The sequence below is a fragment of the Petaurus breviceps genome, unplaced genomic scaffold, assembly GCF_028583685.1.
Source record: "Petaurus breviceps papuanus isolate PSGF00001 unplaced genomic scaffold, PetGlider_PUasm1.0 37, whole genome shotgun sequence".
Lineage (NCBI taxonomy): Eukaryota > Metazoa > Chordata > Mammalia > Diprotodontia > Petauridae > Petaurus > Petaurus breviceps.
In genome coordinates this window covers 42,258,286-42,277,248 of record NW_027186296.1, presented here as the reverse complement: position 1 = coordinate 42,277,248, position 18,963 = coordinate 42,258,286, and the positions used below count along the sequence as shown (strand labels likewise).

General features: G+C 36.4%; 1 protein-coding gene across 1 annotated transcript in view; it reads left to right on the top strand.

The window, feature by feature from the left end:
* Positions 1 to 18,963, top strand: part of TLN2 (talin 2) — a 569,404-nt gene that overhangs the window by 228,344 nt on the left and 322,097 nt on the right. Inside the window, exon 6 of the mRNA XM_069098382.1 lies at positions 8,968 to 9,046. The gene's annotated coding sequence lies outside the window, so the exon portion shown is untranslated. The remainder of the gene's footprint in view (positions 1 to 8,967; positions 9,047 to 18,963) is intronic.

Genomic DNA, 18,963 nt, shown 5'->3' with positions numbered 1-18,963 from the left:
CAGTGTCTGGCATATAATAAGCATTTAATAAAGGCTTGTCTCCTTCCTTCATCAAGTGCTTATCTCTACTGTCCTACTAGAGATTTATAAGAACTGTTCTTTAATTCTGTTTGTAAGAATTTTGGGGGAAAATTCTCTAGTCCCCTAAAATTATTTCCCATTATTCTGTAATTCTGTCTCACCTTCTATACTACCCTGCAGCTATGATTTAAACTTACAAGTCACAGAAAATGTGATATTAAAAAAAAACAATTCCTGTCAGGGGCAGCTAGGTGGCACAGTGAATAGAGCACTGGTCCTGGAGTCAGGAGGACTGAATTTCAATTCCATCCTCAGACGCTTAACACTTACTAGCTGTGTGACCTTGGGCAGGTCACTTAACCCCATTTGCCCTGCCTTCCCCCTTTCAAAAAGACAAAAAATATTCCCATCGACTTTTACATTATGAATATGTTGTACATATCTACTAAGTATGCTGCTGTTTCTTATAATTAAATTTTCAGCAACATTTTCATAAAATCTTAATTTAGGGAGTTTAAGATATGCTACTCTTAATGTCCTCATTCTACTGAGGGAGGGAATTGGGACCCAAAGAATTATAGTGACTTGAATAATTTTAAAATGCCATGAGAAAAGAAATGGGGCAGGAACCTTAGTTTCTTAATTCCTAAAATATTGTCTTTTGTTGTCCCTTGTAACAAAACTCCTTTGGAGACAGTACATTCTAGGGATCTTTTTTTTTTTTTTTAAGATCTTACTCCTTGCCAGATGTTTCTATGGCAGTAAAATTAATTATCCTGCTATTTTAAATTAATACTTGCTTTTGTAACCACTTTAGTTGTATATTCTTGATTGCCCATGCACATTTTTCAGCTATCCAATGTTACATTACCATTTGATATAATTAATCTCTGCCCACTTTAACTTAGTCCCGTACTCTAAAAGTTCTCCAAAAGGGAATATGGAAAAAGTCATTAAACTCAAACTGGAATATCTGAAAGTAGAGTATCAAACAAATTCACATGAACATCTTCCCTAGTGTGTGGTTTCTTATTGTCTTCAGTTATCAGTTACACTTAGGTTCTAGGTGGCACAGTGGATGCTGGCTTGTAGTCAGGAAGACCTGAGTTCAAATGTGACCTCAGACACTTAGTAGCTGTATGACCCACATTTGAAGGGGCTTTCCAGTTCTCTCACTGTTTGATCTACTCCGTTCCATTGGAAAAGTTACTTAACTTTTCTATACTTAGTCATTTAACCTTTCTATACTTCAGTTTCCTCCACTCTGAAATGGGAATAATAACACCATCTTCCTTGCAGGGTTGTTGTGAGTCCTAGATAAGATAATATTTGTAGAAAAACTCAGTACATAGTTGTACACAGCACATAGTAGGTGCTATATAAATACTTATTCTCTTCCCTTCTCATTCCCTCTCCCTATTTCAGCATCTCTTTTCTTTCCTTGCAGAATCAGACTTCAGGGACAGATCTTTGACCTTTTTCTGGCTGCTGGAATTCTCAGGCTGTCGTCCCTTTATGTTCTTTCTTCCTCACCATATTAACAATCTTTCTTATTTTCCTAGTATGCATTACACCCAATGACAGAAATCACTCCTGTTCTTCAAAGTTCTTCATTGGTTATCTGTGAAAGTACTACCTGGCCTTTCCCTCTGCCATGTACTGGCCAGAAACATACATCCCCCTTTGTGCTTTGAGCGTTGACTCTCTCTCCTCCCTTCATGAGACTGTGAGCTTCCAGAGAGCAGGGACTGCTACTTGTATTCCCAGCCTGTCCTTTCATTTGGGGGAGTTCCTGAGTAACCTCCTTCTACCTATACAACTTGCTATTCCATTTATCGTCTTAGACAGTCACTCAAGATCATATAACCAGTATATGTTGGGAGGTGGGAGCCTAAATCCAGGTCTTCCTGACTAGGTAAAGTCTAGGTCTTTACCACCATGCTACACATGCTGCCTCATGCATTCAGAATGATCTAATTTGCAGGAAACGTTTGAAAGCATATTTACCAAATCTGCAAGATCTTAGGTTGCAACAAGGTGTAGTGGGTGGAGCAGGGGTTCATATGATGGAAAGGAAAACAATTATGCTAAAAAAAAAATTCACAAACCCCAGTTAGAACCCCAGTTCCAGTGCGAGGCTTACTAGGTCAGATTGCCTCTTGTGCATTTTCCAGTGGAAAAGAGTAGATCAAACAGTGAGAGAACTGGAAAGTCCCTTCAAATGTAGATAGGTAACCTCGAGAAGAAAAGATTTAGGGGGATAGGACTGCCTTGGTAGACCTCTTCTTGATCTCATAGGGAGGTTTTGCTTTGCAATATTTTCTGACTCATTTTCATGACCCCATTTGGGATTTTCTTGGCAAAGATACTAAAAGTATTTGCCATTTCCTTCTCCGGCTTATTTCACAGACAGGGAAATTGAGGTAAACTTAATTGACTTGCCTAGGGTCACACAGCTAAAGAGGAATCTGTCTACTACACTACCTAGCTTCCTCTGCGTAGAGAAGGAGGCAGACTATTAGATAGATTACAGAATCATAAATTAATAGCTGAAAAAGAGCCTATTGTATTTCCATGTCACAGGGAAGCCAATGTTAACTGACTGTAAGGAAAAACTTTCTAACATCTAGTGCTGCCCCAAAGTGGGATGGACTGCCTTAAAAGATAAGGAATTCCATGTCATTTGAGATCTTAAAGAAGATACTGGGTGACTAATTATCAGGGGTAAGGTAGAAGAGAGCCCTCTTTAGGAAATGGTTATACTAGGTAACCTCAGAAGCCCTTTTCAGATCTGGAACCTGGTTTTGTGTATGTATGGTGGATCAGTTCCTGGCATGGCATGTGGAATTATATGCAGGTATATATGTGTGTGTGCATATATTCATAGGTGTCTATGTGTGTGTGTGTGTGTGTGTGTGTGTGTGTGTGTGTGTGTACACAGATGCCTCTATATATACATATAACATATATACATTCATATGTGTAATTCATTAAACTGTAACATGGCTCAAATCATTTACTCTTAATAAAATATTTGTACTGGAAAAACTTGATATATGAAGTTAGACTAAGATATGTACAAATTTTCTTCTTGCAAATTAGTAGTTTATAGGCATTCCTTTGCATTGGGCACAACTTCTAAGCTGTGTAGGAAAGAGTACTGATGTTAGAAGCTGGAGATGCACAGGTATGGCCTTTCATTTTATTGCAAAGTTGCATTGTTTTCCCCACTCATCTGTGAAACGCAATAGTAATACCTACCTATTGCTTCCTGGGGACTTTTTTATGAAGGAAAAGGGAGCAGAGCAAGAGTAATTAGGTGTTTTTTATTCTATTAAGCCTTATGAAGGGATTTGAGTAACTAAACAGTATTAAGACTTTTTGAAAAGGTTTATAATTATGATTTTTATGGGAATTCAGGTTTTATGTAGGACTCCTGAAACTTTGAAAATAGACATTGAAAAGAATATATCTGTTTGCAGAAAATAAATTGAACATAAAGGAAATAATTCTGCATTTCACATTCTAAGTAGAAAAATACTTTCATACATAAATAGAACCTAATAAAAATAAATATGTTAAGTGAGTAAATATACTGTGATGGGATAAAATCTTAACCATAAGAATGGCTCCTCTGATCCAATATGTCTACCCGCTTTTCATTCTTATTCATACTTTCTCATCCTCAGTTCCTTTCTTATGGCTAAATAAATCTGGATGCCTAGTGGAGAAGTTTTTATAATGCTTCCTTTGTACTAGTTTCATGCTTTTTCTTTTTGTTACCCACATATCTTTGTCCCGGGATGAATACTGTATGTTGTAAAGAGAGATAAAATAAGTGATAAATCATAAATTTGGATGATGTCATTATTGTATTTGAATTTTTAATATATAGGACGATTAAAGGAGAGAATGGAAAGAAAAAAGTGGCAAAGATACAACATAGAATGAATTTTTGTTGCCTATACATGGTAGGTGCTTTTTTTTTTGGAGGGAGGGAATGTAGGGCAATTGGGTTTAAGTCACTTGTCCAAGGTCACACGGCTAGTTTTTTTGTGTTAAGTATCTGAGGCCCGATTTGAACTCAGGTCCTCCTGACTCCAGGGCTGGTACTCTATTCACTGTGCCACCTATCTGCCTGATAGTAGGTGCTTTTCTTAGGTGAGGTGCACACTGCCCCCAAATGCAATTTCAAGCCCTGAAGAGAGAAACTCACTGAAAATCAAAAGAAAAAGCAACTCTCCAGCTGCCTGACCTTGAGGACCCACCTTGCTCTCTATAACAACAGCCCTCAAATGCAGAGTACTGCTTGCCTTTCCTTTTTGATACGTATTTATATTAGATCCTCCTTAAAACAAGTCAGAGTACTTTTAACTCATCCGTGTTCATGGGCTCATTAACACTATGCAACAACATCAGCCCCTCAATGCCCAAGGCCTGGATAAAACTCATAAGCCTAAGACAGTGCTTCATTTGTTTAACTGAACATCCTTCAGCTGTAGAACAAAAAGTGTAATTTATGATCTTAATTAATGAATCTATAAACTTTAACAAAGTACCAGGCACTATGCTAGGAGCTCGGGAATAAAAAACTAAGATGAAAGGCCCTGCCCTCAAGAAACTTAGAATTCTTAGGGGCGATTATTTTTTTTTTTGGTAGTAGTTTGAGGGTTTATTTAACACAAATAAAAATGTGCAAAGCTTTTTACTCATTTTCTTCACTCCTCAGTCTAGCATTTGGATTGGTGATCTCAATGGCTAACTGAGCTGCTCTCTCAAAAATGACTTTCCCATTCTTAGAAGAAACATTGTAAGCAATGTCAGCACAGTAAGATTTGTTGTAAATCAGGAACATTTCTAGCTCTTTGATATTGTGCACCAAAAACTTCCAGAATCCACTTGGTAATGTGTATTTTGTCTCCTTATTGTTTCCATAACCAATATTGGGCATCAGGAGCTGGCCCTAGAATCATCTTTGCACCCTCTTGTCAGTTCCTCTTGCTTTACTCCTGTTCTCTTGATCTCGATGTATCTGTCTGACTGGTGTCAGAGGAACTTCTTGATCCTCTTCTTGACGATTTTAGACTTCACGAGGGGCCTGAGGGCAGGTATGATGCCAGCAAAGAAATAGCGAACCCTCCATGGGAAGCACTGAAAGAAAACATTATTCAATTTCTGAATTTAAAGAGAGAGCCAAAAAATTTTACTTAGATTTTCCAGATTACAGGGGTGGCCTGCCACTAGCCCCAGCAGTGTGGAATGATTAACTGTATTAAGTAATAATTCACTACATCATTCATGCCAATCAGCGCTTAATCTCTTTTTAGTCTAGGATATACTTTTCAATTTTCAGATTATGATGAAGGCTACAGTAATTTTCCTCCAACCTTCTCCCTTTCCATCTTACCCCACCCCGATCCAACTATTTTTTTTGTTAGTTTCTTTTTGATGGTTGTGGTTTTTTGCACCATATTCATTTAACAATACCATTACCACCAAAAGTAAAACCCTAAGTGGTCTCTCATGACTATGTTAACTTGACTGTTTCTTGAACTCCTTGGTTAGAATCACAGAAGCAAGTGAAGAATGCACTTTGCAAAGATTATGATGTACAGCTGGCAGAGCAATCCATTGAGTTAGGCCATCAGTACATCTGACTTGAGTGGGCCCTTCAGGTGCCCTGAGCTACAGAGGAGGTGTAGACATAATGAAAGGAAAATTCCTCAATGACTAAAGCCCAGGAAAAGGAATAGGTTGCTTCCGTTGGACTGTTGATTTAGAGCTAGAAGATACCTCTCAAGGTCATCTAATCCTCAGCTAATAGAGATTTTGAAACATAGGGTAGATGCCTCTTGTTGGAAATTTTCTAAAGGGATTTCCAAGTCAGATATTGCCTCAAGTATATGATTCCAGAAGTTCCTTCCAATGCTGAATTTCCATCATGTCAGCTCCCCTGTGAAGGTTATCTGCTTATCCACCCCCAGCAATGATTCCCTTGAACCTCATGTACTCAAATGCTCAAGTCTGTGATCTCATCTGTTTAGGAGTTCAGTTCATTGATATTGATACAGAGTATCAATAGATAGTAGACCATCCGTACTTGACCATTCTGTACCCTGTCTTGCCCCTATCCTCTCATAAATTTGCCACAGAGGGTCTAGGCCATCAGCAGAAGTCCTTCCTCTCTTTTTCTTGACATTGAGAGGGTGCCAGTGGAACATTTTGGCTGTCTACCTTTCATCCCTTATCCTTGACACATGACCAGCCCATCTTCCCTGAGCATACATTTCTTTGACCACACATTTTACCCATTTTTCAGCATTCTTTGTTGTAGCCTGCTCATATCTACCACGTACCTCTACCTTGTCCTCTATGTACACATGCTTAACTCTCTGGAAGAATTTATAATCCGTTTTACTGTCTTGTAACAACATCCACTCCTGCAGGGTCCATCCAGCCTTCTCTTCTCTTTGTGTTGCTCCTTAGATAGCACTTTATTTGACAAAATTCATTGGACATTTGTTAAGCAATTACTGTGTGTCCAGTATTTTTATTACCTTGTTAACTTGTATTTATATGACCATATATTTGGAGTGGAAATGACCTTAGATATCTACAAATCCAGGTCTTTTCCCCACTCTGTGCCCCCATTTGACAGAGCCAGACCTGAAGTCTTGAAGACTTGGGTTCAAGTCTGGTCCAGATAAAATACCAATATGCAGTCGTAGAAGAAGTTTTTTCTACTGGGAAATCTTTTATTACAGTGAAATCGCTGGAAATTGTCCTTTTCTCTGTCCTTTGGTGTGTGGCATGCTTCCCTATTAGACTGTAAATTCCTTGAGGACATCTATTTTTCTTACCCAAACTTTGTGTCTTCCTAACATTTAGTAAAGAGCTTTATACAAATTATAGCTCAAACAAATCCTGAATTGCACTGAATATTTCCTCCTAATTTGTTTTAAATTTTTCCCATTAAAGTAAGAAACACCTATAATTTCTTAATGAAAATGATTTCATTCTTTGCCACATTTGTGATATTTGTTGCTACCACAATTTCTGTTTAGTTTTACATGTTCAACCAGTAAGAGATTTTCAACACGTCAAGGACTCTCACCTCTGTTGGGGTGTATTGACAGCAGGCAGCAGTAGGAGAGTAGTACTCCAGTACTTTATTAGACAATTGCACCTCATCTTTCTGAACATAAAACTTGGAATGCCTGGAGTAGATGAGACTTAAGATATTGGCCAATCTCCTGGGTTTGCAAAGAAAAGAAACTGAGTTTGGGAAGTGAAGTAAAGTATTGTATGTGAGTACACTAACTAGTGATTAGGTTAGGCTAATTAGTGATAGAACTAGCCCTTGAACCCCATGAGCCTTCTGTCTTCCTCTTAAAAGGTTCTTCCACTACTCCAGAGTAATTTTTTTCAACTGATTTATAACATGGATTTTCTAGTCATTATTTTAAACAATAGATGACTCTATTAAAACAGCTGAACTTAAACATCAAAAGGTCAACACCAAAAGTGTTATCAAGCAAGCTTTTAGCTTAATAAACTCCAATGTATTGCATGTCTTGTTAAACCTTATAAGTTCCAATTTAACTTTGTACCTTTTCTCAGGCTTCATTAAAATGTTTCTTTCCATTTCTGCTGAATTGTTATCTTAAAATCTCATTCTTGGTTCTAGAACTTGAGGCTGAAGCTCCCTCTGTTTCTTTTTACTCTCTCTTCCTCTGCCTGTTCTGATTGTTTTCCCCCAAATTTTCCTGGGTTGTATACTTACTTACTTATTTATTTATTCATTCATTCACTACCTGCCAATGGTAGTAGATTCTTCTGTTTAGGCTATTATAGGGAAATGATAGCACAGACTTACTGTTCTCATCGTTCCTCTGACTTTTCATCATTTTGTCATCATTCCTCTCTTTTCAGTTCACCAAAGCTGTCTTGCTTTCAGTTGTTTTCAACTATTATATATCTTTGCTACTATTAGTCCAAAATTTAACCCTCTTCCCCTTTGACAAACACTCATACTTATATTCTTGTAAAATAATCATGTTGCCCTTCCACATTCTTTGAGATATCTTTAAAAATAAAGTAGCATAGCTAGTGTCTGCAATACTCTTTTTTTTGTTTGTTTCCCATTTGACTACTGGATAGACAGAGGTAAGTTGGGAAATACTTATTTCTTTAGGGTACATGTGAATGTTTTCATAATTGTAAGGCTAATGAGATCATTTGTTGCTAATGTAGTAACTGTAGGCATGATTTTAACTATCTTTTTTTGTTCTTAGTTCTCTATATTTTGTCCCTCTGGCTATGGTTTTTAAAATTGTGATCTTCAGTGTCTGAACTCAACATATTATTCCATCTTCCTAGGGTTTCCTCAAGTAGTTGAAAAGAATCAGTTGACTTTAACTTGTATTTTTGTGGAGAGACTTCCTAAGTAGGCTGCTATTATACCTAGATAACGTAGGATAAATTTGTTTGTTTGGGGGTGGGATGCAATTGTAGCACGAGGGAATCATAAGTCCTATTTTTCTGGGAAAACTTAATTCAAAGGGAAAACAAATTCAGATTCTTTATCAAATATAAATGAATATTGAGAAGTTTGATGTTTCATCCCATTTACGTTTGCAGGGAGATTACAGACATATTTTCTTATACTTCATTTTCATTCAGAGTCATTCTCCTTCCTGACACACAGATAAAAAAGTTATGTTTTGCCTCTGTGCCAAAAACAATATAATTTTAGTTTCCAAAATGAGTATATTAAGATATCAATTCCCTGTTGGTAAAGCAAATTCCCAAGCCCTGTTTAGAGACAGAAATTCATTGTTTCCTGAGCTTTCTTTCTATGCTTAGTATGAAGGAAAAATGTCTGTATTTAGTTGTTTTAAAAAACTGAGCATGAATAATTTTTAGTGATTTTTCTTATTGTTTCAGGCATGGCTACTGGAGATCTTCCATATGCTTTAAAGATAATTTTGGAGAACTGGACTTTTTACATGAACTGAGAATTTAGGTAAGACCTTTTTAAAAAAATAAAATGGACATAATAGAAATGATAGTTTTCATTCATGTAGTATGTTTTGTTCCTTTAAAAATTTGTTACTTTTAACCTCCTTTTCTTTTTAAATTTTGTTTCAAATTCTCCCCCTCATAACCATTGAAGAGGGAAGCAAAATTATGTAAATTACACATGTGAAATGATGCAAAAAAAATTTCATATTAGCCATATTGCCAAAAAAAGCAAAGTGAGAAAATTATACTTCATTTTATACTCAGATTTCATAAGTTCTGTCTCTGGAGTTAGATAGCATTTCTTACTCATGAGGCTTTGGAAATTATCTCTGATCATTGTATTGATCAGAGTAGACAAGTTTTTCATTGGTGGTTATCATTACAACATTGCTATTACTGTGTACAACAAGCAGCTGGTTCTTCTTATTTCACTTTGCATCAGTTCATATAGGCTTTGCCATGTTCTTTCTTAAACCACCACCCTTTTTAGTTTTGATAGCACAGTAGTACAGTGTCACAACTATATGCTACCGATTTGTTCAGCCATTCTCCAACTGATGAGCATTCTCTTGATTTCCAATTCTTAGCCACCCCAGGAAGAGCTGATACACACACACACACACACACACACACACACACACACACACACACACACACACACACACACTTTTCTTTTTTCATTGATCTCTTTGGGATATGTGCAGTTTTATAGCCCTTTAGGCATAGTTACAAATTGTCTTCCAGAATTATTAGACTAGTTCATAACTCCACCAAGAGTTTATTAGTGTACTTATTTTCCTTCATCCCCTACAGAATATGTCATTTCTAATAGGAATGAGATGGTACCTCAGAGCTGTTTTAATTTGCATTTCTCTAATCAATAGTGATTTAGAGCATTCTTTTTTCATGTGAGTACAGATAGCTTTTGATTTCTTCTTCTGAAAACTTCCTATTCATATCCTTTATTTATCAGTTGAGGAATGGCTCTTTTTTTGTTTGTTTAAATAAATTGTACTCAGTTCCCTATATATCTGAGAAATATGAGGGCTTTATCAGAAAAACTCCAAGGTACCACCTCACTCCTGTAAGAAATGCAGGAGAATTCCAACTGAAGAATTCTAGAAGCAAAGGGTAAAATAGAAATTGAAAGAATCTAATCTTTGGGACCTCTTAAAGAGAAAAGAGATCCCAAAATAAAAACTGCCAGAAAATTTTATAACCAAATTCCAGAGTTCCCATGTCAAGGAGAAAATATTGTAATCAGCCAGAAAGAAACAATTAAATACCATGGAATCATGGTCAGGATAACAGCTTCCACATTTAACAGCTTCCACATTAAAGGAGTGGAGAGATTGGATTATGATTTTCTAGGAGGCAAAGGAGCTAGGATTGTAACCAAGAATCACCTGTCCAGCAAAACTGAATGTAATCCATTTTCCAAATGGATATTTAATGAAATAGAGTACTTTCTAAAATTACTGATGAAAAAATCAGAACTGAATAAAATATATGACATTTCGATGCAAACTCAAGGGAAGCATAAAAAGGTAAACATGAAAGAGTAATACTAAGGAACTCGATAAAATTAAACAGTTTACATTCATATATGCAAAGACTATATATGTAATTCCTTAGGACTTTATCATTATTAGGGTAGTTAGAAGGAATCTAAATGGATAGAGGGCACAGATGTAAATTGATTATGTTGAGATGATCTCAGAAATAAAGTGAACAGGTGAGAAAGAGGGATGCACTGGAAGAAGAAGGAAGGGAGAGGTACAGTGAAATTTTCTCATTTAAAAAGGTTTGCAAGGAATAGCTTCTATAAGTGGAAGAGGAATTTGGGGGGAGCTGAACAGTGCCTGAAATTATTCTCATTGGGATTTATCCAAAGAGAGAAGACTATATCCACAGTTGAGTGTAGAAATCTTACTTACCAGTAGGGAAATAGAAATGGAAGGGAGCAGAATGGGTGACAAAAAGGAGGGAGAATTAAGGGAGGCAGTCGTCAGAAGTGACAGAGAGAGAAGGATAAACAAAAGAAAATGAGATGGAGGGAAACTACATCTTGCTTATAGGTATCATAGACAATGAAGTAATATCAAATTTTTTTTTTTACAACGTTCAAAATAGGATGGAAATACACAAATAGTAATCATAGCTTTGGACGTGAATGGAATGAGCTCACCCATACAATGGAAGCAGATAGCAGAATGACTTTGAAACCAGAATCCTATAATATGTTCGTTACAAGAGACACACTGGAAATAGAAAGACACACACAGAGTTAAAATAAAGGGGTAGAATAGAATTTAGTATGCTTCAGCTGAAGTAAAAAAGTGGAAGGAGTAGCACTCATGATCTCAGATCAAACAAAATCCAAATTAGACTTAATTAAAAGAGATGAGCAGGGAGACTACATTTTGCTAAAAGATTCCATAGAAAAATTAAATAATATCCAAAAAATTGTATGGCATGTTTCTGTGATATATTTCTCAAATATGTAGGTTGTGGAGGCAAATTTATAAAAATAAGAGCCATTCCCCAATTAATAAATGATCATTGGGTATGAAGAGGGAGTTTTTAGAAGAAAAAATCAATGCTATCTATACTCATATGAAAAAATGCTCTAAATCACTATTGATTAGAGAAATGCATGTTATTGTTGAGAGTTGAGAGGCAGTGGTATAATGGATAGAGTGTGGCACTGGCAGTCAAGAAGACTTAGTCTTGAGTCTTGCTTCTGACACTAGCTGTGTGACCTTGGGCAAGCCACCTAAGCATTTATACTTGCATGGTTGCTGCAGAATGTTTTGTGACTTTTAAAGTGCTATGAAAGTGTCAGTTTTTATTATTCATATCCATTATCAGACCTAGACTTATAGAAAGTTAGAGTTAGAAGGTACCTTAGGTATCTTCTAGTGAAAGACTTTTCAATTTGAAATCAGGACAAAAGCTCAAATACTTTCTCTACCACTTACTACTTGTGTGACCTTGAGCAAGTCACTTCATCTTTCTGGGCCTCAGTTTCCTCATGTGTAAAATTAAGGATTTGAACTAAATCAGTGACATAAACTCAAATATAAATGGGCACCATTAATCGATTCTTGTGGGCTGCCTATTGACTTAGTTTTAAAATGTGATATAATTTATATTTTATTTATCTTGTTAAATATTTTCCAATTACATTTTAATCTGGTTTGGGCTATACTAGGAAGTGTTGCAGATCTATTGACCACATATTTGACCCCTCTGGACCAGAGGTAGAGTTTTATAATTTAATATTTAGCATTTTCATAATTATAGGTAGAATATATTATATTTTATGACTATAATTTCATAATGCTATAGTTATACTGCCTTTATCTATCAAGATGATTAATCTATGCACTCTTTCATTTGACTTACCTGACATTTATGTGTCTTAAATAACAAGAGTTTATGAATAGGTCCTAAGGATGTTTGGCCAATCTAACAAAGTTTCCTTTTCTTTATTTTTTTTTCTTCTGGGATTCCTCTTGAGTTTCTATTACAGAGGTTATTTCTTTTTCCTTTTTTCCCCTTAAATCAAGAAGTGATTAATATAAGTACTTACTCTTTTCAAGGCATAGAAATAAGTATAAAATACTTTCTTCTCTTCAACCTCTTACAATTTATTTAGAGAAAGGCATAAATATATCAAAACCAAAACCACAATATGAATTATAGAGTAATTCTTCCAGAAAGAAAGTTTGACTCCTATTTGATGGGGCTGAATTTTACAGAAATTGAGAATATAAAGCATTGTAGCTGTCTATGTAGTAACTGTTTGGACAAGAAAGGAATGAGGAACATTTATTAAACACCTACTAAGTACGAGGCATTCTACTAATCACTTTTACAAATATTATCTCTTTTGATCCTCACAACTACCCTGAAAGATAAATGCTATTATTACACCCAATTTACAGTTGAGGAAACTGAGGCAGATGGAACTTAAGTGACTTGCTCTGGGTCATGTAGCTAGTAAATACCAGCCTGAATTTGAACTAATGTCTTTCTGACTCCAGGCCCAGCACTGTATCTACTGCTTTCTCATCCAATTCTATTTAATCCTAGTGGATATGAATTTTTAAATAAAAATACGGTTGGCAGTTTTGCAGGGATAGGGAAAGTCAGTTTATTGAAGAATATTGGTTCATTTTTAATCATAAAATCACTTTTTTTGGGGGGGGGAGGATAGGGCAGTTGGGGTTAAGTGACTTGCCTAAGGTCACATGGCTAGTTTGTGTGTGTGTGTGTGTGAAGTGTCTGAGGCCGGGTCCAAACCCAGGTCCTCCTGACTCCAGGGCCGGTGCTCTACTCACTTAGCCGCCTCAAATTACTTTGTTTTTTAATCATTCTGACTTTCCACATACACCTGAAGAGAAGCTGAGTCTTTGAAGATCTTCTTCTTGCCCCTTTTCTTTACCAAATGGTATATCTTACATTTCATCCTCAAAAATTTCCACCAGAGTATTGTGTTCTTTTGGCAGCTATAATTGTGTGCTAGAGAATGTTGGAGGTGAGCCTTTCCTAGATAGACGTTACGACTTTATTCATTGACTACCTCCTGGGACTAATTTCTCTGGTTTCTTCAACCCATAGACTATTCCCTGCTTCTTTTTTGATGGGTTTAAAGGAGATGGGATGGTAGAAGATGACTACAGGAATTTTAGGGCTTCCCTGAAAGTAAAATAACATTAGTAAAAATCAAAATTCATTAACTAATGCTGGTTAATTCTCTTGCTTTAATGTCAAGTTCCAGTCTAGAAGCAGAGAAAGCATAAGTTGCCTTGAGGGGACTGAACAAAAATCCACGCTGGGTGAATGAATGAGGTAATCAGCCATAACTACATCTTGTTGGTTCTCTGAAGGGCTTTGGGAGAAATCAGGTAGAGCTCAGCAATTAAGGTATTCAGGCAGCCGTGAGCCATTAGTTCTTCATGGGATTAAAGATTATTCGTTAGTTTTTTAAAAGACAGTGAGTATGATTAAAGTGATATGTTTAATGTTGTACTTAATGACTCATGATTAAGTGATTGAAAGCTGAGTTTTGGAATAAGCTACCTTTCTGACCTTAGTTTAGCTTCCTCTTTGTCATATAGAAAGCATTTGAAAGCTGTCACAATGAGAGAAAAAGTGAGGAGCAAGAAGTACCTTCCCCTCTGCTTGTCCATCTTATTGACTCTCTGTTGACACATATTTGGGTCCCTGAGGTTTCTCTATGATATCTCTGCTTATGGGGTCAGGAAGTATGCCATCATTTAAGATTTCAGAGAAATTCTTCAGTCCCTGGTACACCTCAAACCCCAGTTAACGGACAAACTGGGAAATTAGCTCTGTGATTTTTGAGAAACACCTCTAGCTTTGGGGAAAAGATAATAGCTATCCAGTATGTGGGAAAAGGTCATATTGTATTGATTAAGATGGGTTTTAAATCAGTAAGATAAGTTGTTTTCTGAACTTCCTTTCCTTCATTAAAAATGTAATATTTTGTGTTCCTGCCACTATTCTATTTGCAGAATTGGTTGGATTGCAATTTCTCCTGGGCAACATTGGTTTCTCCTCCTCCCTCTGTAATATCCTTAGAGGGCTGGAGGGAGTTGTCATTTTCAGCTGATCATTTTTTTCAGGCACACATGTTCTGCTGTGCCTCTAAATGCATGTCTTGACTGCTCAGTGAATGATTCAGATTAATAATAACAATAACAACAACAATAATAATATTCCCTAAGCTATTTTTCATAATTAAACTCATCAGCCGATGAGTAATTTTATCATTAAACTTACCAGTCCACCAGTTTCTTTGAGCAGTGCCTTTTGACTAAATTGTGTTCATCAGATAATTACACTTAGAACTTAAGAAGCCACCTCAAAGACTTCTAAGGTAAGAACTTCCTTTTTAAAAAAAATTTACAGAATACCACTGACTTAAAGTCTCTGGAATATTGACCCAGTAACGTAGATTCTGAACTGAGAGAATTATTTTCCTTGTAAGTTCCTCGAGATTATGGACTAGATCCCCTTTGCCATTACCTGCCTGGCATAGTGCCTGGTCCTTTTTTTTTTTAATGGCCTGTGATTTCATTGGTGGAGGGCAGTTATTCTCCAACATTTTGGTTTTTTAATCCCTTTATCATCTTAAAATTATTGAGATTCTTTCTTACCTCCCATCTCTAAGAGGTTTTGTTTATGTGGTCTGTATCTGTATTTATCACGTTAGAAATGAAAACATCTTAGTACTATTATGACAAATATTTTCACCTTGCAGACTCACTGAACTTGTAGAGGTAATTCCTAGTGAGGGTATAGCTATTATGATGTGGTTTGGTACCTATTTTGCAATTTTGAACCTTAGGAAATCTTTGGAAGCACTGAGAGATTTACTGATTTGCCCCGAGACTTACAGGTCTCTTGAATTTGGATCTTGTTTCCTCTGAGGCTGCTTTTTCTGTCTGCTACATCAATGATGTCAAACTCAAAATAGAAATGGGGGTCACCAAACTGTCCATATAGGGATCCCTGTGGATCACATAGCACCTTAGAAAATCACATGTTTATGGTTTTCTTTTCTTTATTAATTAATTAATTTTGTTAAGTATTTTCTAGTTAGATTTTAATCTGGTTCCAGTGGTAAGGGAGTGCTGTGGGTCACATGTAACCCAAGTCTATTTGATACTCCTAAACCGCACCTAGTAACATCAAAAAAAGGCACCTAATAAATACTTCCTGATTGATTGATTGTGAAACCCTCTTTTTTGAGGAACTAAAAGCTTCATTAAAATAACCTAAGGTCTTTATTACCTAGTAGTATGAGGGCAAAATTAGAACGCATATTCTTTGCCCTGAGATCAGTCTGATTTATCACCCTGTCTTTGGTAACTTTCCTTCTTACCTTGCTGCTTTTGTGGTCCATAGACCTTTCTTTCTTTGTCTTATTCATGCCCTTTATGGTCCAGCTAAACTAAGTCTCTTTTTGTTCCTCACACGGCATTCTATTTTCCATCTCCCTTCTAACATGCTTGGAATGATGTACTTTCTCCTCACTTCTGTCTCTTAAAATCACTAATTTCCTCCTGATTGGCTCAAATTCTGCCTTTCTTAATCGCCACAAGAGACTCCCCTTTTCCACTTACCCCCATTAATTTATATTTATTTTGTATATACTTTACATTTATTTATATGTTTGTGGTGTTTCCCTCTTTAGAATGCAAGCTACTGGAAGGCAGGACTTATTTCATTTTTGGCTTTGTATACATAGTGCCTTGCATGATATCTAGAGTGAAAATCCCTTAATAGATATTTATTGACTTGTTAATCAGTTTACAGACTTGTTCCTGACCTCACTCTATTTCTGGCTCTCTGGCTTCTCTTACTAGCTATGAGACTTTTCCTTTGTTTCTGCACTCTAGCCTCACCAGGGACATTTGCCTACTAACTAAGCAGTTGGGGGCACAGTGGGTAAGAATGTTGTTAGATTTGATGTCAGAAAGACCTGAGTTCAGATCCTGCCTTTCATGCCAGTAGTTTGACCTTTGTCAAGTTACTTAGCCTCTCTCAGCCTCAGTTTCCTTATCTGTAAAATGGGGATAATAATAGTGCCTACCTCACAGGGTTGTTATGAGGATCAAACAAGGTAACATGCTAGTACAGTACTTTGCAAACCTTAAAGTGATACATAAATAGTAGTCCTTATTATTATAAGGCATCCCCGTCTTAGTTGACAGGTTCTGCCCTGTGATTGCATACTTCCAGGAATGATAGTGATTGTTACTGTATTTCCTTTTTGTTACTTTTCTAGAAATATGCATGCTATTTCAGTGCTGTCATACATAAAAAAAACCTATCAGTTATAATGGAAAGGCCCTGCTTTAATCACCCATTATGTAAATTTTATTTGAATAGAAGCTATTGTAGGATCTCCCTCTAATGTGCAGCGAATTTGAACCTTGGATTGACCTCTGCACAATTGAATCAGACTGGAGAAAAAGCTTTTGTGGGAAGTTCTGGTGATGGCTGCTTGTGGCTGGTTAGCTCAGAGCACAGTAAGTGTTCTTTCTAGTAAACCCACATGATTCCCCTGCAACTCAAGAGTATGGCTGCCCACCAAATTGAAGATAATGGGATTTGAACTATCTGGAATTGCCCTGTACCCTAAGTGTAGGGAAGAAATGGCCACATCAGTGGTTCATGGCTGTGTGCTTGGAGACTTTATTAAATCCCCAGATTCCTAATGTAACTAACTAATCTGTTGACTTAGATATATTGGGAATTTCTAAACATATGAGATAGGAAGCAAACTGTACTTTGACCTTAAATTTGGCAGTAATGGGGTCATTATATTACGCTAATTTAATAGTGCTAAATGTCATTGTATAGATGTAGTAATTGAAGCATCCACCAATTTACTGAGCAAATGGAAAGTATGTGCTTTGGGGACTATGGCTCATTTCTTGATTTTGATTAATGATCGGTCTTCTTTGCAGAGCCATAGAATCTTAGAAATTGATGGGACCTTTCAGATCAAAGGTCCATTGGTACAGTGGAAAAGAGGACAGGGTTAGGAGTCTGAGCACCTGGATTTGAATCCTGGCAATTGGATTTTAACCATGTGCCTTTTAGTAAATTGTTTGGTTTCTGTCTGCATCAGTTTTCTGAGTCAAAGTCACTTCCATCTTTTAACCCCAGTTTTGCTAGACTTGTCCAATCACAACCACTCTGGACCTCAGTTTTCTCATCTGTGAAATGAGGGGATTGGACCTCTGAGATCCCTTCCAACTCTAAACCTATACTCCTATTATTTAATCTACCTTGCTCATTTTTTTTAATTCAGTTCTATTGGTTCTAATTTGCTTATGAATTGTTGACTGTCCTTCACTTTTGGTTACAAGAGATAAGTGGTAAGTAAACATTAAAGTTAGCCAGGAGCCAAGTTGTAATAGCTCATTCCTGGTCTATTTTTTGGCATACATATCTTAGTTTGTGTTGCTATATATTAATATGTTTTCCCAATACAGGGTCTAGCTTATACAAACGGAATTTATAAGGGAACTAATTTGATAGTGTAGACATATTTTAGAGGGCAAATTTTTTTGGGTCATGAGTCTGTTCTAGATTCGTAGCCAAGTAATTGAAATGCATCCTGAGATACACTGAGACAGAACCCAGTGGTTTCATTAGGTGAATGAAATATCCCAAATCAAAAGAGTCTTTCTTGTTACCCAACACTAAAAATTCCACAAATAAGCAATCCTCAATTTATTTACCTCTAAGGGATGATAGAATGACTCAGTCCTGCCAGTATTAGAACTGTTGGCTCCACACAGTCTAGGATGTCCAGAATTCTCATACCATTCTGCTTTATCCTTTGGAAAGTTTCATATAATTGTAGCATGTCCAATTTTATAAAAGTCTAGTTTTGGCCAGTGCATCATCCTTGTTATCACTAAGGCATTCTTAACAGAGGGCTAGATTCAGAGAGCACCCAGAGCCCAGGGAAGTATAATATATTTATTTAGAGCCCATAGAATCCATAGCAATTCCTTCTGGCAAAATTAATAAAAATAAGACAGTCTTTGGGTTTCAAATACCTCGGATTTTAATAACTTTATGACTAGTGGATTGAAAACATAATATTCTCTCTATACTTTTAAGTCTATCATGATAAGGTCACCTCTGGTTCAAACTCCTTTGTCTCAATCTGTGGACACAGAAACATGATTAGCAATTCCCCTGAGAGTAATCAGGTCCAAATTATTTTATGAGTCATGATGCTGCTTCAGTTAATTGACAGTGAAAAATCTTATTCCCCAAATAACTATCATAATATCAACTAGTTAGTGTACTCGTTTCCCTTCAGATAGACTACCATGTGCTCTGATTCCTTTCTCATTTATT